Source organism: Trichomycterus rosablanca, chromosome 3, assembly GCF_030014385.1.
Source record: "Trichomycterus rosablanca isolate fTriRos1 chromosome 3, fTriRos1.hap1, whole genome shotgun sequence".
NCBI lineage: Eukaryota > Metazoa > Chordata > Actinopteri > Siluriformes > Trichomycteridae > Trichomycterus > Trichomycterus rosablanca.
In genome coordinates this window covers 39,231,524-39,255,598 of record NC_085990.1, presented here as the reverse complement: position 1 = coordinate 39,255,598, position 24,075 = coordinate 39,231,524, and the positions used below count along the sequence as shown (strand labels likewise).

At 41.3% G+C, this 24,075-nt stretch overlaps 21 non-coding genes across 21 annotated transcripts; all 21 read right to left on the bottom strand.

Moving 5' to 3' along the window:
• Positions 1-543: 543 nt before the first annotated feature.
• trnae-cuc (transfer RNA glutamic acid (anticodon CUC)) lies at positions 544-615 on the bottom strand. Its single transcript has one exon. It is a non-coding gene; the product is annotated as a tRNA-Glu (tRNA).
• A 1,287-nt stretch (positions 616-1,902) lies between these two features.
• trnas-aga (transfer RNA serine (anticodon AGA)) lies at positions 1,903-1,984 on the bottom strand. The gene has a single exon. It is a non-coding gene; the product is annotated as a tRNA-Ser (tRNA).
• A 629-nt stretch (positions 1,985-2,613) lies between these two features.
• On the bottom strand, positions 2,614-2,685 carry trnae-cuc (transfer RNA glutamic acid (anticodon CUC)). Its single transcript has one exon. It is a non-coding gene; the product is annotated as a tRNA-Glu (tRNA).
• Positions 2,686-3,973: 1,288 nt separating this feature from the next.
• On the bottom strand, positions 3,974-4,055 carry trnas-aga (transfer RNA serine (anticodon AGA)). The gene has a single exon. It is a non-coding gene; the product is annotated as a tRNA-Ser (tRNA).
• Positions 4,056-4,684: 629 nt separating this feature from the next.
• Positions 4,685-4,756, bottom strand: trnae-cuc (transfer RNA glutamic acid (anticodon CUC)). The gene has a single exon. It is a non-coding gene; the product is annotated as a tRNA-Glu (tRNA).
• Positions 4,757-6,044: 1,288 nt separating this feature from the next.
• On the bottom strand, positions 6,045-6,126 carry trnas-aga (transfer RNA serine (anticodon AGA)). The gene has a single exon. It is a non-coding gene; the product is annotated as a tRNA-Ser (tRNA).
• Positions 6,127-6,755: 629 nt separating this feature from the next.
• On the bottom strand, positions 6,756-6,827 carry trnae-cuc (transfer RNA glutamic acid (anticodon CUC)). The gene has a single exon. It is a non-coding gene; the product is annotated as a tRNA-Glu (tRNA).
• A 1,288-nt stretch (positions 6,828-8,115) lies between these two features.
• On the bottom strand, positions 8,116-8,197 carry trnas-aga (transfer RNA serine (anticodon AGA)). Its single transcript has one exon. It is a non-coding gene; the product is annotated as a tRNA-Ser (tRNA).
• A 629-nt stretch (positions 8,198-8,826) lies between these two features.
• trnae-cuc (transfer RNA glutamic acid (anticodon CUC)) lies at positions 8,827-8,898 on the bottom strand. Its single transcript has one exon. It is a non-coding gene; the product is annotated as a tRNA-Glu (tRNA).
• Positions 8,899-11,425: 2,527 nt separating this feature from the next.
• On the bottom strand, positions 11,426-11,507 carry trnas-aga (transfer RNA serine (anticodon AGA)). Its single transcript has one exon. It is a non-coding gene; the product is annotated as a tRNA-Ser (tRNA).
• Positions 11,508-12,136: 629 nt separating this feature from the next.
• On the bottom strand, positions 12,137-12,208 carry trnae-cuc (transfer RNA glutamic acid (anticodon CUC)). The gene has a single exon. It is a non-coding gene; the product is annotated as a tRNA-Glu (tRNA).
• A 1,288-nt stretch (positions 12,209-13,496) lies between these two features.
• Positions 13,497-13,578, bottom strand: trnas-aga (transfer RNA serine (anticodon AGA)). Its single transcript has one exon. It is a non-coding gene; the product is annotated as a tRNA-Ser (tRNA).
• Positions 13,579-14,207: 629 nt separating this feature from the next.
• On the bottom strand, positions 14,208-14,279 carry trnae-cuc (transfer RNA glutamic acid (anticodon CUC)). Its single transcript has one exon. It is a non-coding gene; the product is annotated as a tRNA-Glu (tRNA).
• A 2,527-nt stretch (positions 14,280-16,806) lies between these two features.
• Positions 16,807-16,888, bottom strand: trnas-aga (transfer RNA serine (anticodon AGA)). The gene has a single exon. It is a non-coding gene; the product is annotated as a tRNA-Ser (tRNA).
• A 629-nt stretch (positions 16,889-17,517) lies between these two features.
• trnae-cuc (transfer RNA glutamic acid (anticodon CUC)) lies at positions 17,518-17,589 on the bottom strand. The gene has a single exon. It is a non-coding gene; the product is annotated as a tRNA-Glu (tRNA).
• Positions 17,590-18,877: 1,288 nt separating this feature from the next.
• trnas-aga (transfer RNA serine (anticodon AGA)) lies at positions 18,878-18,959 on the bottom strand. Its single transcript has one exon. It is a non-coding gene; the product is annotated as a tRNA-Ser (tRNA).
• A 629-nt stretch (positions 18,960-19,588) lies between these two features.
• Positions 19,589-19,660, bottom strand: trnae-cuc (transfer RNA glutamic acid (anticodon CUC)). Its single transcript has one exon. It is a non-coding gene; the product is annotated as a tRNA-Glu (tRNA).
• A 1,288-nt stretch (positions 19,661-20,948) lies between these two features.
• On the bottom strand, positions 20,949-21,030 carry trnas-aga (transfer RNA serine (anticodon AGA)). Its single transcript has one exon. It is a non-coding gene; the product is annotated as a tRNA-Ser (tRNA).
• Positions 21,031-21,659: 629 nt separating this feature from the next.
• Positions 21,660-21,731, bottom strand: trnae-cuc (transfer RNA glutamic acid (anticodon CUC)). The gene has a single exon. It is a non-coding gene; the product is annotated as a tRNA-Glu (tRNA).
• Positions 21,732-23,019: 1,288 nt separating this feature from the next.
• trnas-aga (transfer RNA serine (anticodon AGA)) lies at positions 23,020-23,101 on the bottom strand. The gene has a single exon. It is a non-coding gene; the product is annotated as a tRNA-Ser (tRNA).
• Positions 23,102-23,730: 629 nt separating this feature from the next.
• Positions 23,731-23,802, bottom strand: trnae-cuc (transfer RNA glutamic acid (anticodon CUC)). The gene has a single exon. It is a non-coding gene; the product is annotated as a tRNA-Glu (tRNA).
• Between the last annotated feature and the right edge of the window lie 273 nt (positions 23,803-24,075).

Here is a 24,075-nt window from a genome sequence, read left to right as displayed (position 1 = left end):
AATGGGCCAGCCATCACTGAAAGACGCTCGGTGTTCCTAAGTCGTTGTTGTAGTACACCAAGCCACCTTAAGTATTTTTCCTTTTTTATTGATTTTCATGTATTTGTTTTTACCGTCAAGCTTTTTAGACTCTTTCCTTCGTGACGCCTCAAACACTGATGCTTTGAACACTGTGCACGGCACAGATCCGAAAAAGATTCACCAACCTTTTGAGTGTTTATCTAAATCTACATGAAACTGTATTGTTAAAATCCAATTTCAAAACACGTGGGTACAGTAAGTTAAAGGCAAATAAGAAGAAAAAGTCATGATCTGTAAAGTGTCCTCTATAGAGGTACTTACTTGAAACGAGCGCAGAGAGGACATTTGAGGATGATGTTTTAGCATGTGAATTTGGGATTTTTTGTCAATCTAAGCAAAAACATGTAGCAGTAAAGTTCCAGCGTGCACACTCGGTTATATAAATGGGCGCGCATAATGTCTCCGTTGCTTGTAGTAGAAGAGTGATGTACAGTGGGCCGTTTGAAGTAGTAATAGCTGAAGTTCCCTGACCGGGAATCGAACCCGGGCCGCGGCGGTGAGAGCGCCGAATCCTAGCCACTAGACCACCAGGGAGATGTGGTGTCAGGTCTGGCAGTGAGGCTGATGAGATTGAAACCGTTCGAACTTGGCTTTGATTTAGTGCAAACCGATTTGCAAGCATGCGCAGTTGCCAAGCGTTCGGGAAACGCCCACTGAACGAGGCGTCTTTAAAATATTCGGATCGCTTCCAACTAAACTCAAATCCTCATATGTTTGGATGTTTAGCCTATAGGTGCATGTGCGGATACATCCGTTCATGGCTACACGGTCTGGATGGAAGTTCTGTGACCATACTGATTCTACGTGGACATGCCATTCGACTCTCTCGTCAAAGAAACATCCACTGTTTTCCTGAAGGGAAATAAACTTCTGTCTAGAGTGAGTACAAATGTTCATCCGCTTTGGTTTTGCATGCTTTCATTGCTTATATTTACTTCACACAGAAACAGACCTAATGCCTTTTTAATCTGTACATCTCAAGCAAAAAGGATGTGTTTGGAAGCATAAAGAAACACGTTTCAACAACGAAAATATTCAGACACTATAGTAAAGTATATAGCTACAACCAAAGGGTACACACAATACCAACGTTTAATGCAAAAGGTACCCGGTCTAATTATTAAACGTTTCGTTTTGAAAGAATCTACGCAAAAACAACACCAACAAAAAAGCTTATCGACGCTTCATGTACTAAAACGCCGAGCTCGGAAAACCCGACTCCTGTCCATTATTACTGGTCATTGGCGCTCTCTACTGCTGAGAATAACGAAGCCGTGTTCCAAAAGGAGATCAAAAGGTTTTTGCGTTAAGCTTTTTGCTTCTGCCGGACTGCGCTGGATTGAGCATTTCGAAAAGCGACACTCAGCATGCGCATGTAACAGTCAAATGCTATCGGTTTATTGTTCATTATAATAATAACAACATAAAACGACGACGACGACAGCAATAATAAAAAAAAGACAAAAAAGGGAATAATAATGCAATTTTATTTGTATCAACATGACTGGTGCAAACTGGTCAGGACTGTAGGTACATGCAGCCGCTTCTCAAACTGTGTGATGACTGAGCCCCGATTAAAGTGCATTGAAAGCGGTAGTTTTCTGTGTACGGTTTTTGTTAAACACTGTTCCATGGACAGCATTTTGTATTCATTTTGATGTTGATCAGGAAAGCCCTGGTGATTGTATTCCATTTTTTTTGTTGGTTCCTGAATAGTTTACTGTCCCGAATTAATACTGTGAAAGTGAAAGGCATCATGTGCCAGAATGAAGGTGTATTTGGTAGCTAATGTAGCTACGCAGTCAGTGGCTAAAAGTACGTCGTTGTCGGCAGGATTCGAACCTGCGCGGGGAGACCCCAATGGATTTCTAGTCCATCGCCTTAACCACTCGGCCACGACAACATTTAAGCTGTTGTGAACAGCTTAACGTAAAAATCATAACTTTCCTTTCAGCCCACAGGCTGGTCATTTCGGCAGTAGAGAGAACCAATGGGCCAGCCATCACTGAAAGACGCTCGGTGTTCCTAAGTCGTTGTTGTAGTACACCAAGCCACCTTAAGTATTTTTCCTTTTTTATTGATTTTCATGTATTTGTTTTTACCGTCAAGCTTTTTAGACTCTTTCCTTCGTGACGCCTCAAACACTGATGCTTTGAACACTGTGCGCGGCACAGATCCGAAAGAGATTCACCAACCTTTTGAGTGTTTATCTAAATCTACATGAAACTGTATTGTTAAAATCCAATTTCAAAACACGTGGGTACAGTAAGTTAAAGGCAAATAAGAAGAAAAAGTCATGATCTGTAAAGTGTCCTCTATAGAGGTACTTACTTGAAACGAGCGCAGAGAGGACATTTGAGGATGATGTTTTAGCATGTGAATTTGGGATTTTTTGTCAATCTAAGCAAAAACATGTAGCAGTAAAGTTCCAGCGTGCACACTCGGTTATATAAATGGGCGCGCATAATGTCTCCGTTGCTTGTAGTAGAAGAGTGATGTACAGTGGGCCGTTTGAAGTAGTAATAGCTGAAGTTCCCTGACCGGGAATCGAACCCGGGCCGCGGCGGTGAGAGCGCCGAATCCTAGCCACTAGACCACCAGGGAGATGTGGTCTCAGGTCTGGCAGTGAGGCTGATGAGATTGAAACCGTTCGAACTTGGCTTTGATTTAGTGCAAACCGATTTGCAAGCATGCGCAGTTGCCAAGCGTTCGGGAAACGCCCACTGAACGAGGCGTCTTTAAAATATTCGGATCGCTTCCAACTAAACTCAAATCCTCATATGTTTGGATGTTTAGCCTATAGGTGCATGTGCGGATACATCCGTTCATGGCTACACGGTCTGGATGGAAGTTCTGTGACCATACTGATTCTACGTGGACATGCCATTCGACTCTCTCGTCAAAGAAACATCCACTGTTTTCCTGAAGGGAAATAAACTTCTGTCTAGAGTGAGTACAAATGTTCATCCGCTTTGGTTTTGCATGCTTTCATTGCTTATATTTACTTCACACAGAAACAGACCTAATGCCTTTTTAATCTGTACATCTCAAGCAAAAAGGATGTGTTTGGAAGCATAAAGAAACACGTTTCAACAACGAAAATATTCAGACACTATAGTAAAGTATATAGCTACAACCAAAGGGTACACACAATACCAACGTTTAATGCAAAAGGTACCCGGTCTAATTATTAAACGTTTCGTTTTGAAAGAATCTACGCAAAAACAACACCAACAAAAAAGCTTATCGACGCTTCATGTACTAAAACGCCGAGCTCGGAAAACCCGACTCCTGTCCATTATTACTGGTCATTGGCGCTCTCTACTGCTGAGAATAACGAAGCCGTGTTCCAAAAGGAGATCAAAAGGTTTTTGCGTTAAGCTTTTTGCTTCTGCCGGACTGCGCTGGATTGAGCATTTCGAAAAGCGACACTCAGCATGCGCATGTAACAGTCAAATGCTATCGGTTTATTGTTCATTATAATAATAACAACATAAAACGACGACGACGACAGCAATAATAAAAAAAAAGACAAAAAAGGGAATAATAATGCAATTTTATTTGTATCAACATGACTGGTGCAAACTGGTCAGGACTGTAGGTACATGCAGCCGCTTCTCAAACTGTGTGATGACTGAGCCCCGATTAAAGCGCATTGAAAGCGGTAGTTTTCTGTGTACGGTTTTTGTTAAACACTGTTCCATGGACAGCATTTTGTATTCATTTTGATGTTGATCAGGAAAGCCCTGGTGATTGTATTCCATTTTTTTTGTTGGTTCCTGAATAGTTTACTGTCCCGAATTAATACTGTGAAAGTGAAAGGCATCATGTGCCAGAATGAAGGTGTATTTGGTAGCTAATGTAGCTACGCAGTCAGTGGCTAAAAGTACGTCGTTGTCGGCAGGATTCGAACCTGCGCGGGGAGACCCCAATGGATTTCTAGTCCATCGCCTTAACCACTCGGCCACGACAACATTTAAGCTGTTGTGAACAGCTTAACGTAAAAATCATAACTTTCCTTTCAGCCCACAGGCTGGTCATTTCGGCAGTAGAGAGAACCAATGGGCCAGCCATCACTGAAAGACGCTCGGTGTTCCTAAGTCGTTGTTGTAGTACACCAAGCCACCTTAAGTATTTTTCCTTTTTTATTGATTTTCATGTATTTGTTTTTACCGTCAAGCTTTTTAGACTCTTTCCTTCGTGACGCCTCAAACACTGATGCTTTGAACACTGTGCGCGGAACAGATCCGAAAAAGATTCACCAACCTTTTGAGTGTTTATCTAAATCTACATGAAACTGTATTGTTAAAATCCAATTTCAAAACACGTGGGTACAGTAAGTTAAAGGCAAATAAGAAGAAAAAGTCATGATCTGTAAAGTGTCCTCTATAGAGGTACTTACTTGAAACGAGCGCAGAGAGGACATTTGAGGATGATGTTTTAGCATGTGAATTTGGGATTTTTTGTCAATCTAAGCAAAAACATGTAGCAGTAAAGTTCCAGCGTGCACACTCGGTTATTTAAATGGGCGCGCATAATGTCTCCGTTGCTTGTAGTAGAAGAGTGATGTACAGTGGGCCGTTTGAAGTAGTAATAGCTGAAGTTCCCTGACCGGGAATCGAACCCGGGCCGCGGCGGTGAGAGCGCCGAATCCTAGCCACTAGACCACCAGGGAGATGTGGTCTCAGGTCTGGCAGTGAGGCTGATGAGATTGAAACCGTTCGAACTTGGCTTTGATTTAGTGCAAACCGATTTGCAAGCATGCGCAGTTGCCAAGCGTTCGGGAAACGCCCACTGAACGAGGCGTCTTTAAAATATTCGGATCGCTTCCAACTAAACTCAAATCCTCATATGTTTGGATGTTTAGCCTATAGGTGCATGTGCGGATACATCCGTTCATGGCTACACGGTCTGGATGGAAGTTCTGTGACCATACTGATTCTACGTGGACATGCCATTCGACTCTCTCGTCAAAGAAACATCCACTGTTTTCCTGAAGGGAAATAAACTTCTGTCTAGAGTGAGTACAAATGTTCATCCGCTTTGGTTTTGCATGCTTTCATTGCTTATATTTACTTCACACAGAAACAGACCTAATGCCTTTTTAATCTGTACATCTCAAGCAAAAAGGATGTGTTTGGAAGCATAAAGAAACACGTTTCAACAACGAAAATATTCAGACACTATAGTAAAGTATATAGCTACAACCAAAGGGTACACACAATACCAACGTTTAATGCAAAAGGTACCCGGTCTAATTATTAAACGTTTCGTTTTGAAAGAATCTACGCAAAAACAACACCAACAAAAAAGCTTATCGACGCTTCATGTACTAAAACGCCGAGCTCGGAAAACCCGACTCCTGTCCATTATTACTGGTCATTGGCGCTCTCTACTGCTGAGAATAACGAAGCCGTGTTCCAAAAGGAGATCAAAAGGTTTTTGCGTTAAGCTTTTTGCTTCTGCCGGACTGCGCTGGATTGAGCATTTCGAAAAGCGACACTCAGCATGCGCATGTAACAGTCAAATGCTATCGGTTTATTGTTCATTATAATAATAACAACATAAAACGACGACGACGACAGCAATAATAAAAAAAAAGACAAAAAAGGGAATAATAATGCAATTTTATTTGTATCAACATGACTGGTGCAAACTGGTCAGGACTGTAGGTACATGCAGCCGCTTCTCAAACTGTGTGATGACTGAGCCCCGATTAAAGCGCATTGAAAGCGGTAGTTTTCTGTGTACGGTTTTTGTTAAACACTGTTCCATGGACAGCATTTTGTATTCATTTTGATGTTGATCAGGAAAGCCCTGGTGATTGTATTCCATTTTTTTTGTTGGTTCCTGAATAGTTTACTGTCCCGAATTAATACTGTGAAAGTGAAAGGCATCATGTGCCAGAATGAAGGTGTATTTGGTAGCTAATGTAGCTACGCAGTCAGTGGCTAAAAGTACGTCGTTGTCGGCAGGATTCGAACCTGCGCGGGGAGACCCCAATGGATTTCTAGTCCATCGCCTTAACCACTCGGCCACGACAACATTTAAGCTGTTGTGAACAGCTTAACGTAAAAATCATAACTTTCCTTTCAGCCCACAGGCTGGTCATTTCGGCAGTAGAGAGAACCAATGGGCCAGCCATCACTGAAAGACGCTCGGTGTTCCTAAGTCGTTGTTGTAGTACACCAAGCCACCTTAAGTATTTTTCCTTTTTTATTGATTTTCATGTATTTGTTTTTACCGTCAAGCTTTTTAGACTCTTTCCTTCGTGACGCCTCAAACACTGATGCTTTGAACACTGTGCGCGGCACAGATCCGAAAAAGATTCACCAACCTTTTGAGTGTTTATCTAAATCTACATGAAACTGTATTGTTAAAATCCAATTTCAAAACACGTGGGTACAGTAAGTTAAAGGCAAATAAGAAGAAAAAGTCATGATCTGTAAAGTGTCCTCTATAGAGGTACTTACTTGAAACGAGCGCAGAGAGGACATTTGAGGATGATGTTTTAGCATGTGAATTTGGGATTTTTTGTCAATCTAAGCAAAAACATGTAGCAGTAAAGTTCCAGCGTGCACACTCGGTTATATAAATGGGCGCGCATAATGTCTCCGTTGCTTGTAGTAGAAGAGTGATGTACAGTGGGCCGTTTGAAGTAGTAATAGCTGAAGTTCCCTGACCGGGAATCGAACCCGGGCCGCGGCGGTGAGAGCGCCGAATCCTAGCCACTAGACCACCAGGGAGATGTGGTCTCAGGTCTGGCAGTGAGGCTGATGAGATTGAAACCGTTCGAACTTGGCTTTGATTTAGTGCAAACCGATTTGCAAGCATGCGCAGTTGCCAAGCGTTCGGGAAACGCCCACTGAACGAGGCGTCTTTAAAATATTCGGATCGCTTCCAACTAAACTCAAATCCTCATATGTTTGGATGTTTAGCCTATAGGTGCATGTGCGGATACATCCGTTCATGGCTACACGGTCTGGATGGAAGTTCTGTGACCATACTGATTCTACGTGGACATGCCATTCGACTCTCTCGTCAAAGAAACATCCACTGTTTTCCTGAAGGGAAATAAACTTCTGTCTAGAGTGAGTACAAATGTTCATCCGCTTTGGTTTTGCATGCTTTCATTGCTTATATTTACTTCACACAGAAACAGACCTAATGCCTTTTTAATCTGTACATCTCAAGCAAAAAGGATGTGTTTGGAAGCATAAAGAAACACGTTTCAACAACGAAAATATTCAGACACTATAGTAAAGTATATAGCTACAACCAAAGGGTACACACAATACCAACGTTTAATGCAAAAGGTACCCGGTCTAATTATTAAACGTTTCGTTTTGAAAGAATCTACGCAAAAACAACACCAACAAAAAAGCTTATCGACGCTTCATGTACTAAAACGCCGAGCTCGGAAAACCCGACTCCTGTCCATTATTACTGGTCATTGGCGCTCTCTACTGCTGAGAATAACGAAGCCGTGTTCCAAAAGGAGATCAAAAGGTTTTTGCGTTAAGCTTTTTGCTTCTGCCGGACTGCGCTGGATTGAGCATTTCGAAAAGCGACACTCAGCATGCGCATGTAACAGTCAAATGCTATCGGTTTATTGTTCATTATAATAATAACAACATAAAACGACGACGACGACAGCAATAATAAAAAAAAAGACAAAAAAGGGAATAATAATGCAATTTTATTTGTATCAACATGACTGGTGCAAACTGGTCAGGACTGTAGGTACATGCAGCCGCTTCTCAAACTGTGTGATGACTGAGCCCCGATTAAAGCGCATTGAAAGCGGTAGTTTTCTGTGTACGGTTTTTGTTAAACACTGTTCCATGGACAGCATTTTGTATTCATTTTGATGTTGATCAGGAAAGCCCTGGTGATTGTATTCCATTTTTTTTGTTGGTTCCTGAATAGTTTACTGTCCCGAATTAATACTGTGAAAGTGAAAGGCATCATGTGCCAGAATGAAGGTGTATTTGGTAGCTAATGTAGCTACGCAGTCAGTGGCTAAAAGTACGTCGTTGTCGGCAGGATTCGAACCTGTGCGGGGAGACCCCAATGGATTTCTAGTCCATCGCCTTAACCACTCGGCCACGACAACATTTAAGCTGTTGTGAACAGCTTAACGTAAAAATCATAACTTTCCTTTCAGCCCACAGGCTGGTCATTTCGGCAGTAGAGAGAACCAATGGGCCAGCCATCACTGAAAGACGCTCGGTGTTCCTAAGTCGTTGTTGTAGTACACCAAGCCACCTTAAGTATTTTTCCTTTTTTATTGATTTTCATGTATTTGTTTTTACCGTCAAGCTTTTTAGACTCTTTCCTTCGTGACGCCTCAAACGCTGATGCTTTGAACACTGTGCGCGGCACAGATCCGAAAAAGATTCACCAACCTTTTGAGTGTTTATCTAAATCTACATGAAACTGTATTGTTAAAATCCAATTTCAAAACACGTGGGTACAGTAAGTTAAAGGCAAATAAGAAGAAAAAGTCATGATCTGTAAAGTGTCCTCTATAGAGGTACTTACTTGAAACGAGCGCAGAGAGGACATTTGAGGATGATGTTTTAGCATGTGAATTTGGGATTTTTTGTCAATCTAAGCAAAAACATGTAGCAGTAAAGTTCCAGCGTGCACACTCGGTTATATAAATGGGCGCGCATAATGTCTCCGTTGCTTGTAGTAGAAGAGTGATGTACAGTGGGCCGTTTGAAGTAGTAATAGCTGAAGTTCCCTGACCGGGAATCGAACCCGGGCCGCGGCGGTGAGAGCGCCGAATCCTAGCCACTAGACCACCAGCGAGATGTGGTCTCAGGTCTGGCAGTGAGGCTGATGAGATTGAAACCGTTCGAACTTGGCTTTGATTTAGTGCAAACCGATTTGCAAGCATGCGCAGTTGCCAAGCGTTCGGGAAACGCCCACTGAACGAGGCGTCTTTAAAATATTCGGATCGCTTCCAACTAAACTCAAATCCTCATATGTTTGGATGTTTAGCCTATAGGTGCATGTGCGGATACATCCGTTCATGGCTACACGGTCTGGATGGAAGTTCTGTGACCATACTGATTCTACGTGGACATGCCATTCGACTCTCTCGTCAAAGAAACATCCACTGTTTTCCTGAAGGGAAATAAACTTCTGTCTAGAGTGAGTACAAATGTTCATCCGCTTTGGTTTTGCATGCTTTCATTGCTTATATTTACTTCACACAGAAACAGACCTAATGCCTTTTTAATCTGTACATCTCAAGCAAAAAGGATGTGTTTGGAAGCATAAAGAAACACGTTTCAACAACGAAAATATTCAGACACTATAGTAAAGTATATAGCTACAACCAGAGCGGTAGAGAGAACAGAGTGGCGACACTCCCATAGGGAACCGTTGGAAAGGGGGCGGGACATTTTTTCTGCCCAGCTTCCGGGTTGTGGAGCTCTGTATAGTTCCAAACAACCCATAGAGCCCCATTCATTTCCACTACTTATCAAACATTTTTAGCTGTATGTTGCTTTGTTTTAAAAAAATTATGAATTTAATGTCATTAATATACTTAATACTGTTATTGTTTAGCATTTGCTCAGCACTAAATGTTACATGTTTATCTTAATTAATAGGTATAACCCAATTTAGCTTAGTCAGTTAAGCTTAATTAATGACACACGAGTCTTTTCACCTAAAATGAGTTGATTAATCAAGATTCTTGTTACAGAAATGATCATAAAACATTAGAACCACAATAAATCATTATACTTTTACTTTCATACTTAAGTACATTTGAAGGTAAATTTAGTTTAGTACTTTAGTGGAGGTAAAGAGTATTTTTACTTTTACTACTACTTTTACTGGAGTAATATGTTACCTTGGATATCTCTACTTTAACTCAACTACATGGTTTGTCTACCTTGTCCACCACTTACATTAGACAAAATGAACTAGTGCATATTCATAATGAATTCATTAATGTATTACATGTAGGAATCAATTATTAATCACTCATGAAATAAGAGATGAATGAATGCTTTTTCATGTACCTGCACTATAATGTTTTTGGTACGGTAATGTGTTTATCAATCTGTTCATTCAGTGCAGGTAAACCTTATGAATCCAGCACATGACTTAGTGTTTAGCAAAAATGATTATTATTATGAATCCTCAGGAAAGTGAAGGGAGATTAGTTTATGCAAAAATCAAAACATAAAAAACTTTAATGTCTATACTGTATATTGTCTCTACTACTTAAGGATATCGCATTATGTAATGTATGCTAATATAATGTACTGTGTGTTAACAAGAACGACCTATTAACAAGTCATTATAAACATCAATCTTCCACTTTATATACCAAATTGACATTAAAGCAGATGCAGTAAATGTAAACGCAGTTGAAAATACCCAGAAATTGTACAAATGTTTATTATTTGCCGTTTAATATTTCATTTACTGCTGCCTGTCCCATTTGAGAACATGACAGCGCCGGGTTTGTTTGGAACTATTGAGGGTTACATGAACCACGTGACCGCGTAGCGGCGAGATCAAGGAGTGTCGCAACTCTCTCTATCTACGGCTCTGGCTACAACCAAAGGGTACACACAATACCAACGTTTAATGCAAAAGGTACCCGGTCTAATTATTAAACGTTTCGTTTTGAAAGAATCTACGCAAAAACAACACCAACAAAAAAGCTTATCGACGCTTCATGTACTAAAACGCCGAGCTCGGAAAACCCGACTCCTGTCCATTATTACTGGTCATTGGCGCTCTCTACTGCTGAGAATAACGAAGCCGTGTTCCAAAAGGAGATCAAAAGGTTTTTGCGTTAAGCTTTTTGCTTCTGCCGGACTGCGCTGGATTGAGCATTTCGAAAAGCGACACTCAGCATGCGCATGTAACAGTCAAATGCTATCGGTTTATTGTTCATTATAATAATAACAACATAAAACGACGACGACGACAGCAATAATAAAAAAAAAGACAAAAAAGGGAATAATAATGCAATTTTATTTGTATCAACATGACTGGTGCAAACTGGTCAGGACTGTAGGTACATGCAGCCGCTTCTCAAACTGTGTGATGACTGAGCCCCGATTAAAGCGCATTGAAAGCGGTAGTTTTCTGTGTACGGTTTTTGTTAAACACTGTTCCATGGACAGCATTTTGTATTCATTTTGATGTTGATCAGGAAAGCCCTGGTGATTGTATTCCATTTTTTTTGTTGGTTCCTGAATAGTTTACTGTCCCGAATTAATACTGTGAAAGTGAAAGGCATCATGTGCCAGAATGAAGGTGTATTTGGTAGCTAATGTAGCTACGCAGTCAGTGGCTAAAAGTACGTCGTTGTCGGCAGGATTCGAATCTGCGCGGGGAGACCCCAATGGATTTCTAGTCCATCGCCTTAACCACTCGGCCACGACAACATTTAAGCTGTTGTGAACAGCTTAACGTAAAAATCATAACTTTCCTTTCAGCCCACAGGCTGGTCATTTCGGCAGTAGAGAGAACCAATGGGCCAGCCATCACTGAAAGACGCTCGGTGTTCCTAAGTCGTTGTTGTAGTACACCAAGCCACCTTAAGTATTTTTCCTTTTTTATTGATTTTCATGTATTTGTTTTTACCGTCAAGCTTTTTAGACTCTTTCCTTCGTGACGCCTCAAACGCTGATGCTTTGAACACTGTGCGCGGCACAGATCCGAAAAAGATTCACCAACCTTTTGAGTGTTTATCTAAATCTACATGAAACTGTATTGTTAAAATCCAATTTCAAAACACGTGGGTACAGTAAGTTAAAGGCAAATAAGAAGAAAAAGTCATGATCTGTAAAGTGTCCTCTATAGAGGTACTTACTTGAAACGAGCGCAGAGAGGACATTTGAGGATGATGTTTTAGCATGTGAATTTGGGATTTTTTGTCAATCTAAGCAAAAACATGTAGCAGTAAAGTTCCAGCGTGCACACTCGGTTATATAAATGGGCGCGCATAATGTCTCCGTTGCTTGTAGTAGAAGAGTGATGTACAGTGGGCCGTTTGAAGTAGTAATAGCTGAAGTTCCCTGACCGGGAATCGAACCCGGGCCGCGGCGGTGAGAGCGCCGAATCCTAGCCACTAGACCACCAGGGAGATGTGGTCTCAGGTCTGGCAGTGAGGCTGATGAGATTGAAACCGTTCGAACTTGGCTTTGATTTAGTGCAAACCGATTTGCAAGCATGCGCAGTTGCCAAGCGTTCGGGAAACGCCCACTGAACGAGGCGTCTTTAAAATATTCGGATCGCTTCCAACTAAACTCAAATCCTCATATGTTTGGATGTTTAGCCTATAGGTGCATGTGCGGACACATCCGTTCATGGCTACACGGTCTGGATGGAAGTTCTGTGACCATACTGATTCTACGTGGACATGCCATTCGACTCTCTCGTCAAAGAAACATCCACTGTTTTCCTGAAGGGAAATAAACTTCTGTCTAGAGTGAGTACAAATGTTCATCCGCTTTGGTTTTGCATGCTTTCATTGCTTATATTTACTTCACACAGAAACAGACCTAATGCCTTTTTAATCTGTACATCTCAAGCAAAAAGGATGTGTTTGGAAGCATAAAGAAACACGTTTCAACAACGAAAATATTCAGACACTATAGTAAAGTATATAGCTACAACCAAAGGGTACACACAATACCAACGTTTAATGCAAAAGGTACCCGGTCTAATTATTAAACGTTTCGTTTTGAAAGAATCTACGCAAAAACAACACCAACAAAAAAGCTTATCGACGCTTCATGTACTAAAACGCAGAGCTCGGAAAACCCGACTCCTGTCCATTATTACTGGTCATTGGCGCTCTCTACTGCTGAGAATAACGAAGCCGTGTTCCAAAAGGAGATCAAAAGGTTTTTGCGTTAAGCTTTTTGCTTCTGCCGGACTGCGCTGGATTGAGCATTTCGAAAAGCGACACTCAGCATGCGCATGTAACAGTCAAATGCTATCGGTTTATTGTTCATTATAATAATAACAACATAAAACGACGACGACGACAGCAATAATAAAAAAAAAGACAAAAAAGGGAATAATAATGCAATTTTATTTGTATCAACATGACTGGTGCAAACTGGTCAGGACTGTAGGTACATGCAGCCGCTTCTCAAACTGTGTGATGACTGAGCCCCGATTAAAGCGCATTGAAAGCGGTAGTTTTCTGTGTACGGTTTTTGTTAAACACTGTTCCATGGACAGCATTTTGTATTCATTTTGATGTTGATCAGGAAAGCCCTGGTGATTGTATTCCATTTTTTTTGTTGGTTCCTGAATAGTTTACTGTCCCGAATTAATACTGTGAAAGTGAAAGGCATCATGTGCCAGAATGAAGGTGTATTTGGTAGCTAATGTAGCTACGCAGTCAGTGGCTAAAAGTACGTCGTTGTCGGCAGGATTCGAACCTGCGCGGGGAGACCCCAATGGATTTCTAGTCCATCGCCTTAACCACTCGGCCACGACAACATTTAAGCTGTTGTGAACAGCTTAACGTAAAAATCATAACTTTCCTTTCAGCCCACAGGCTGGTCATTTCGGCAGTAGAGAGAACCAATGGGCCAGCCATCACTGAAAGACGCTCGGTGTTCCTAAGTCGTTGTTGTAGTACACCAAGCCACCTTAAGTATTTTTCCTTTTTTATTGATTTTCATGTATTTGTTTTTACCGTCAAGCTTTTTAGACTCTTTCCTTCGTGACGCCTCAAACGCTGATGCTTTGAACACTGTGCGCGGCACAGATCCGAAAAAGATTCACCAACCTTTTGAGTGTTTATCTAAATCTACATGAAACTGTATTGTTAAAATCCAATTTCAAAACACGTGGGTACAGTAAGTTAAAGGCAAATAAGAAGAAAAAGTCATGATCTGTAAAGTGTCCTCTATAGAGGTACTTACTTGAAACGAGCGCAGAGAGGACATTTGAGGATGATGTTTTAGCATGTGAATTTGGGATTTTTTGTCAATCTAAGCAAAAACATGTAGCAGTAAAGTTCCAGCGTGCACACTCGGTTATATAAATGGGCGCGCATAATGTCTCCGTTGCTTGTAGTAGAAGAGTGATGTACAGTGGGCCGTTTGAAGTAGTAATAGCTGAAGTTCCCTGACCGGGAATCGAACCCGGGCCGCGGCGGTGAGAGCGCCGAATCCTAGCCACTAGACCACCAGCGAGATGTGGTCTCAGGTCTGGCAGTGAGGCTGATGAGATTGAAACCGTTCGAACTTGGCTTTGATTTAGTGCAAACCGATTTGCAAGCATGCGCAGTTGCCAAGCGTTCGGGAAACGCCCACTGAACGAGGCGTCTTTAAAATATTCGGATCGCTTCCAACTAAACTCAAATCCTCATATGTTTGGATGTTTAGCCTATAGGTGCATGTGCGGATACATCCGTTCATGGCTACACGGTCTGGATGGAAGTTCTGTGACCATACTGATTCTACGTGGACATGCCATTCGACTCTCTCGTCAAAGAAACATCCACTGTTTTCCTGAAGGGAAATAAACTTCTGTCTAGAGTGAGTACAAATGTTCATCCGCTTTGGTTTTGCATGCTTTCATTGCTTATATTTACTTCACACAGAAACAGACCTAATGCCTTTTTAATCTGTACATCTCAAGCAAAAAGGATGTGTTTGGAAGCATAAAGAAACACGTTTCAACAACGAAAATATTCAGACACTATAGTAAAGTATATAGCTACAACCAGAGCGGTAGAGAGAACAGAGTGGCGACACTCCCATAGGGAACCGTTGGAAAGGGGGCGGGACATTTTTTCTGCCCAGCTTCCGGGTTGTGGAGCTCTGTATAGTTCCAAACAACCCATAGAGCCCCATTCATTTCCACTACTTATCAAACATTTTTAGCTGTATGTTGCTTTGTTTTAAAAAAATTATGAATTTAATGTCATTAATATACTTAATACTGTTATTGTTTAGCATTTGCTCAGCACTAAATGTTACATGTTTATCTTAATTAATAGGTATAACCCAATTTAGCTTAGTCAGTTAAGCTTAATTAATGACACACGAGTCTTTTCACCTAAAATGAGTTGATTAATCAAGATTCTTGTTACAGAAATGATCATAAAACATTAGAACCACAATAAATCATTATACTTTTACTTTCATACTTAAGTACATTTGAAGGTAAATTTAGTTTAGTACTTTAGTGGAGGTAAAGAGTATTTTTACTTTTACTACTACTTTTACTGGAGTAATATGTTACCTTGGATATCTCTACTTTAACTCAACTACATGGTTTGTCTACCTTGTCCACCACTTACATTAGACAAAATGAACTAGTGCATATTCATAATGAATTCATTAATGTATTACATGTAGGAATCAATTATTAATCACTCATGAAATAAGAGATGAATGAATGCTTTTTCATGTACCTGCACTATAATGTTTTTGGTACGGTAATGTGTTTATCAATCTGTTCATTCAGTGCAGGTAAACCTTATGAATCCAGCACATGACTTAGTGTTTAGCAAAAATGATTATTATTATGAATCCTCAGGAAAGTGAAGGGAGATTAGTTTATGCAAAAATCAAAACATAAAAAACTTTAATGTCTATACTGTATATTGTCTCTACTACTTAAGGATATCGCATTATGTAATGTATGCTAATATAATGTACTGTGTGTTAACAAGAACGACCTATTAACAAGTCATTATAAACATCAATCTTCCACTTTATATACCAAATTGACATTAAAGCAGATGCAGTAAATGTAAACGCAGTTGAAAATACCCAGAAATTGTACAAATGTTTATTATTTGCCGTTTAATATTTCATTTACTGCTGCCTGTCCCATTTGAGAACATGACAGCGCCGGGTTTGTTTGGAACTATTGAGGGTTACATGAACCACGTGACCGCGTAGCGGCGAGATCAAGGAGTGTCGCAACTCTCTCTATCTACGGCTCTGGCTACAACCAAAGGGTACACACAATACCAACGTTTAATGCAAAAGGTACCCGGTCTAATTATTAAACGTTTCGTTTTGAAAGAATCTACGCAAAAACAACACCAACAAAAAAGCTTATCGACGCTTCATGTACTAAAACGCCGAGCTCGGAAAACCCGACTCCTGTCCATTATTACTGGTCATTGGCGCTCTCTACTGCTGAGAATAACGAAGCCGTGTTCCAAAAGGAGATCAAAAGGTTTTTGCGTTAAGCTTTTTGCTTCTGCCGGACTGCGCTGGATTGAGCATTTCGAAAAGCGACACTCAGCATGCGCATGTAACAGTCAAATGCTATCGGTTTATTGTTCATTATAATAATAACAACATAAAACGACGACGACGACAGCAATAATAAAAAAAAAGACAAAAAAGGGAATAATAATGCAATTTTATTTGTATCAACATGACTGGTGCAAACTGGTCAGGACTGTAGGTACATGCAGCCGCTTCTCAAACTGTGTGATGACTGAGCCCCGATTAAAGCGCATTGAAAGCGGTAGTTTTCTGTGTACGGTTTTTGTTAAACACTGTTCCATGGACAGCATTTTGTATTCATTTTGATGTTGATCAGGAAAGCCCTGGTGATTGTATTCCATTTTTTTTGTTGGTTCCTGAATAGTTTACTGTCCCGAATTAATACTGTGAAAGTGAAAGGCATCATGTGCCAGAATGAAGGTGTATTTGGTAGCTAATGTAGCTACGCAGTCAGTGGCTAAAAGTACGTCGTTGTCGGCAGGATTCGAATCTGCGCGGGGAGACCCCAATGGATTTCTAGTCCATCGCCTTAACCACTCGGCCACGACAACATTTAAGCTGTTGTGAACAGCTTAACGTAAAAATCATAACTTTCCTTTCAGCCCACAGGCTGGTCATTTCGGCAGTAGAGAGAACCAATGGGCCAGCCATCACTGAAAGACGCTCGGTGTTCCTAAGTCGTTGTTGTAGTACACCAAGCCACCTTAAGTATTTTTCCTTTTTTATTGATTTTCATGTATTTGTTTTTACCGTCAAGCTTTTTAGACTCTTTCCTTCGTGACGCCTCAAACGCTGATGCTTTGAACACTGTGCGCGGCACAGATCCGAAAAAGATTCACCAACCTTTTGAGTGTTTATCTAAATCTACATGAAACTGTATTGTTAAAATCCAATTTCAAAACACGTGGGTACAGTAAGTTAAAGGCAAATAAGAAGAAAAAGTCATGATCTGTAAAGTGTCCTCTATAGAGGTACTTACTTGAAACGAGCGCAGAGAGGACATTTGAGGATGATGTTTTAGCATGTGAATTTGGGATTTTTTGTCAATCTAAGCAAAAACATGTAGCAGTAAAGTTCCAGCGTGCACACTCGGTTATATAAATGGGCGCGCATAATGTCTCCGTTGCTTGTAGTAGAAGAGTGATGTACAGTGGGCCGTTTGAAGTAGTAATAGCTGAAGTTCCCTGACCGGGAATCGAACCCGGGCCGCGGCGGTGAGAGCGCCGAATCCTAGCCACTAGACCACCAGGGAGATGTGGTCTCAGGTCTGGCAGTGAGGCTGATGAGATTGAAACCGTTCGAACTTGGCTTTGATTTAGTGCAAACCGATTTGCAAGCATGCGCAGTTGCCAAGCGTTCGGGAAACGCCCACTGAACGAGGCGTCTTTAAAATATTCGGATCGCTTCCAACTAAACTCAAATCCTCATATGTTTGGATGTTTAGCCTATAGGTGCATGTGCGGACACATCCGTTCATGGCTACACGGTCTGGATGGAAGTTCTGTGACCATACTGATTCTACGTGGACATGCCATTCGACTCTCTCGTCAAAGAAACATCCACTGTTTTCCTGAAGGGAAATAAACTTCTGTCTAGAGTGAGTACAAATGTTCATCCGCTTTGGTTTTGCATGCTTTCATTGCTTATATTTACTTCACACAGAAACAGACCTAATGCCTTTTTAATCTGTACATCTCAAGCAAAAAGGATGTGTTTGGAAGCATAAAGAAACACGTTTCAACAACGAAAATATTCAGACACTATAGTAAAGTATATAGCTACAACCAAAGGGTACACACAATACCAACGTTTAATGCAAAAGGTACCCGGTCTAATTATTAAACGTTTCGTTTTGAAAGAATCTACGCAAAAACAACACCAACAAAAAAGCTTATCGACGCTTCATGTACTAAAACGCAGAGCTCGGAAAACCCGACTCCTGTCCATTATTACTGGTCATTGGCGCTCTCTACTGCTGAGAATAACGAAGCCGTGTTCCAAAAGGAGATCAAAAGGTTTTTGCGTTAAGCTTTTTGCTTCTGCCGGACTGCGCTGGATTGAGCATTTCGAAAAGCGACACTCAGCATGCGCATGTAACAGTCAAATGCTATCGGTTTATTGTTCATTATAATAATAACAACATAAAACGACGACGACGACAGCAATAATAAAAAAAAAGACAAAAAAGGGAATAATAATGCAATTTTATTTGTATCAACATGACTGGTGCAAACTGGTCAGGACTGTAGGTACATGCAGCCGCTTCTCAAACTGTGTGATGACTGAGCCCCGATTAAAGCGCATTGAAAGCGGTAGTTTTCTGTGTACGGTTTTTGTTAAACACTGTTCCATGGACAGCATTTTGTATTCATTTTGATGTTGATCAGGAAAGCCCTGGTGATTGTATTCCATTTTTTTTGTTGGTTCCTGAATAGTTTACTGTCCCGAATTAATACTGTGAAAGTGAAAGGCATCATGTGCCAGAATGAAGGTGTATTTGGTAGCTAATGTAGCTACGCAGTCAGTGGCTAAAAGTACGTCGTTGTCGGCAGGATTCGAACCTGCGCGGGGAGACCCCAATGGATTTCTAGTCCATCGCCTTAACCACTCGGCCACGACAACATTTAAGCTGTTGTGAACAGCTTAACGTAAAAATCATAACTTTCCTTTCAGCCCACAGGCTGGTCATTTCGGCAGTAGAGAGAACCAATGGGCCAGCCATCACTGAAAGACGCTCGGTGTTCCTAAGTCGTTGTTGTAGTACACCAAGCCACCTTAAGTATTTTTCCTTTTTTATTGATTTTCATGTATTTGTTTTTACCGTCAAGCTTTTTAGACTCTTTCCTTCGTGACGCCTCAAACACTGATGCTTTGAACACTGTGCGCGGCACAGATCCGAAAAAGATTCACCAACCTTTTGAGTGTTTATCTAAATCTACATGAAACTGTATTGTTAAAATCCAATTTCAAAACACGTGGGTACAGTAAGTTAAAGGCAAATAAGAAGAAAAAGTCATGATCTGTAAAGTGTCCTCTATAGAGGTACTTACTTGAAACGAGCGCAGAGAGGACATTTGAGGATGATGTTTTAGCATGTGAATTTGGGATTTTTTGTCAATCTAAGCAAAAACATGTAGCAGTAAAGTTCCAGCGTGCACACTCGGTTATATAAATGGGCGCGCATAATGTCTCCGTTGCTTGTAGTAGAAGAGTGATGTACAGTGGGCCGTTTGAAGTAGTAATAGCTGAAGTTCCCTGACCGGGAATCGAACCCGGGCCGCGGCGGTGAGAGCGCCGAATCCTAGCCACTAGACCACCAGGGAGATGTGGTCTCAGGTCTGGCAGTGAGGCTGATGAGATTGAAACCGTTCGAACTTGGCTTTGATTTAGTGCAAACCGATTTGCAAGCATGCGCAGTTGCCAAGCGTTCGGGAAACGCCCACTGAACGAGGCGTCTTTAAAATATTCGGATCGCTTCCAACTAAACTCAAATCCTCATATGTTTGGATGTTTAGCCTATAGGTGCATGTGCGGACACATCCGTTCATGGCTACACGGTCTGGATGGAAGTTCTGTGACCATACTGATTCTACGTGGACATGCCATTCGACTCTCTCGTCAAAGAAACATCCACTGTTTTCCTGAAGGGAAATAAACTTCTGTCTAGAGTGAGTACAAATGTTCATCCGCTTTGGTTTTGCATGCTTTCATTGCTTATATTTACTTCACACAGAAACAGACCTAATGCCTTTTTAATCTGTACATCTCAAGCAAAAAGGATGTGTTTGGAAGCATAAAGAAACACGTTTCAACAACGAAAATATTCAGACACTATAGTAAAGTATATAGCTACAACCAAAGGGTACACACAATACCAACGTTTAATGCAAAAGGTACCCGGTCTAATTATTAAACGTTTCGTTTTGAAAGAATCTACGCAAAAACAACACCAACAAAAAAGCTTATCGACGCTTCATGTACTAAAACGCCGAGCTCGGAAAACCCGACTCCTGTCCATTATTACTGGTCATTGGCGCTCTCTACTGCTGAGAATAACGAAGCCGTGTTCCAAAAGGAGATCAAAAGGTTTTTGCGTTAAGCTTTTTGCTTCTGCCGGACTGCGCTGGATTGAGCATTTCGAAAAGCGACACTCAGCATGCGCATGTAACAGTCAAATGCTATCGATTTATTGTTCATTATAATAATAACAACATAAAACGACGACGACGACAGCAATAATAAAAAAAAAGACAAAAAAGGGAATAATAATGCAATTTTATTTGTATCAACATGACTGGTGCAAACTGGTCAGGACTGTAGGTACATGCAGCCGCTTCTCAAACTGTGTGATGACTGAGCCCCGATTAAAGCGCATTGAAAGCGGTAGTTTTCTGTGTACGGTTTTTGTTAAACACTGTTCCATGGACAGCATTTTGTATTCATTTTGATGTTGATCAGGAAAGCCCTGGTGATTGTATTCCATTTTTTTTGTTGGTTCCTGAATAGTTTACTGTCCCGAATTAATACTGTGAAAGTGAAAGGCATCATGTGCCAGAATGAAGGTGTATTTGGTAGCTAATGTAGCTACGCAGTCAGTGGCTAAAAGTACGTCGTTGTCGGCAGGATTCGAATCTGCGCGGGGAGACCCCAATGGATTTCTAGTCCATCGCCTTAACCACTCGGCCACGACAACATTTAAGCTGTTGTGAACAGCTTAACGTAAAAATCATAACTTTCCTTTCAGCCCACAGGCTGGTCATTTCGGCAGTAGAGAGAACCAATGGGCCAGCCATCACTGAAAGACGCTCGGTGTTCCTAAGTTGTTGTTGTAGTACACCAAGCCACCTTAAGTATTTTTCCTTTTTTATTGATTTTCATGTATTTGTTTTTACCGTCAAGCTTTTTAGACTCTTTCCTTCGTGACGCCTCAAACGCTGATGCTTTGAACACTGTGCGCGGCACAGATCCGAAAAAGATTCACCAACCTTTTGAGTGTTTATCTAAATCTACATGAAACTGTATTGTTAAAATCCAATTTCAAAACACGTGGGTACAGTAAGTTAAAGGCAAATAAGAAGAAAAAGTCATGATCTGTAAAGTGTCCTCTATAGAGGTACTTACTTGAAACGAGCGCAGAGAGGACATTTGAGGATGATGTTTTAGCATGTGAATTTGGGATTTTTTGTCAATCTAAGCAAAAACATGTAGCAGTAAAGTTCCAGCGTGCACACTCGGTTATATAAATGGGCGCGCATAATGTCTCCGTTGCTTGTAGTAGAAGAGTGATGTACAGTGGGCCGTTTGAAGTAGTAATAGCTGAAGTTCCCTGACCGGGAATCGAACCCAGGCCGCGGCGGTGAGAGCGCCGAATCCTAGCCACTAGACCACCAGGGAGATGTGGTCTCAGGTCTGGCAGTGAGGCTGATGAGATTGAAACCGTTCGAACTTGGCTTTGATTTAGTGCAAACCGATTTGCAAGCATGCGCAGTTGCCAAGCGTTCGGGAAACGCCCACTGAACGAGGCGTCTTTAAAATATTCGGATCGCTTCCAACTAAACTCAAATCCTCATATGTTTGGATGTTTAGCCTATAGGTGCATGTGCGGACACATCCGTTCATGGCTACACGGTCTGGATGGAAGTTCTGTGACCATACTGATTCTACGTGGACATGCCATTCGACTCTCTCGTCAAAGAAACATCCACTGTTTTCCTGAAGGGAAATAAACTTCTGTCTAGAGTGAGTACAAATGTTCATCCGCTTTGGTTTTGCATGCTTTCATTGCTTATATTTACTTCACACAGAAACAGACCTAATGCCTTTTTAATCTGTACATCTCAAGCAAAAAGGATGTGTTTGGAAGCATAAAGAAACACGTTTCAACAACGAAAATATTCAGACACTATAGTAAAGTATATAGCTACAACCAAAGGGTACACACAATACCAACGTTTAATGCAAAAGGTACCCGGTCTAATTATTAAACGTTTCGTTTTGAAAGAATCTACGCAAAAACAACACCAACAAAAAAGCTTATCGACGCTTCATGTACTAAAACGCAGAGCTCGGAAAACCCGACTCCTGTCCATTATTACTGGTCATTGGCGCTCTCTACTGCTGAGAATAACGAAGCCGTGTTCCAAAAGGAGATCAAAAGGTTTTTGCGTTAAGCTTTTTGCTTCTGCCGGACTGCGCTGGATTGAGCATTTCGAAAAGCGACACTCAGCATGCGCATGTAACAGTCAAATGCTATCGGTTTATTGTTCATTATAATAATAACAACATAAAACGACGACGACGACAGCAATAATAAAAAAAAAGACAAAAAAGGGAATAATAATGCAATTTTATTTGTATCAACATGACTGGTGCAAACTGGTCAGGACTGTAGGTACATGCAGCCGCTTCTCAAACTGTGTGATGACTGAGCCCCGATTAAAGCGCATTGAAAGCGGTAGTTTTCTGTGTACGGTTTTTGTTAAACACTGTTCCATGGACAGCATTTTGTATTCATTTTGATGTTGATCAGGAAAGCCCTGGTGATTGTATTCCATTTTTTTTGTTGGTTCCTGAATAGTTTACTGTCCCGAATTAATACTGTGAAAGTGAAAGGCATCATGTGCCAGAATGAAGGTGTATTTGGTAGCTAATGTAGCTACGCAGTCAGTGGCTAAAAGTACGTCGTTGTCGGCAGGATTCGAACCTGCGCGGGGAGACCCCAATGGATTTCTAGTCCATCGCCTTAACCACTCGGCCACGACAACATTTAAGCTGTTGTGAACAGCTTAACGTAAAAATCATAACTTTCCTTTCAGCCCACAGGCTGGTCATTTCGGCAGTAGAGAGAACCAATGGGCCAGCCATCACTGAAAGACGCTCGGTGTTCCTAAGTCGTTGTTGTAGTACACCAAGCCACCTTAAGTATTTTTCCTTTTTTATTGATTTTCATGTATTTGTTTTTACCGTCAAGCTTTTTAGACTCTTTCCTTCGTGACGCCTCAAACACTGATGCTTTGAACACTGTGCGCGGCACAGATCCGAAAAAGATTCACCAACCTTTTGAGTGTTTATCTAAATCTACATGAAACTGTATTGTTAAAATCCAATTTCAAAACACGTGGGTACAGTAAGTTAAAGGCAAATAAGAAGAAAAAGTCATGATCTGTAAAGTGTCCTCTATAGAGGTACTTACTTGAAACGAGCGCAGAGAGGACATTTGAGGATGATGTTTTAGCATGTGAATTTGGGATTTTTTGTCAATCTAAGCAAAAACATGTAGCAGTAAAGTTCCAGCGTGCACACTCGGTTATATAAATGGGCGCGCATAATGTCTCCGTTGCTTGTAGTAGAAGAGTGATGTACAGTGGGCCGTTTGAAGTAGTAATAGCTGAAGTTCCCTGACCGGGAATCGAACCCAGGCCGCGGCGGTGAGAGCGCCGAATCCTAGCCACTAGACCACCAGGGAGATGTGGTCTCAGGTCTGGCAGTGAGGCTGATGAGATTGAAACCGTTCGAACTTGGCTTTGATTTAGTGCAAACCGATTTGCAAGCATGCGCAGTTGCCAAGCGTTCGGGAAACGCCCACTGAACGAGGCGTCTTTAAAATATTCGGATCGCTTCCAACTAAACTCAAATCCTCATATGTTTGGATGTTTAGCCTATAGGTGCATGTGCGGACACATCCGTTCATGGCTACACGGTCTGGATGGAAGTTCTGTGACCATACTGATTCTACGTG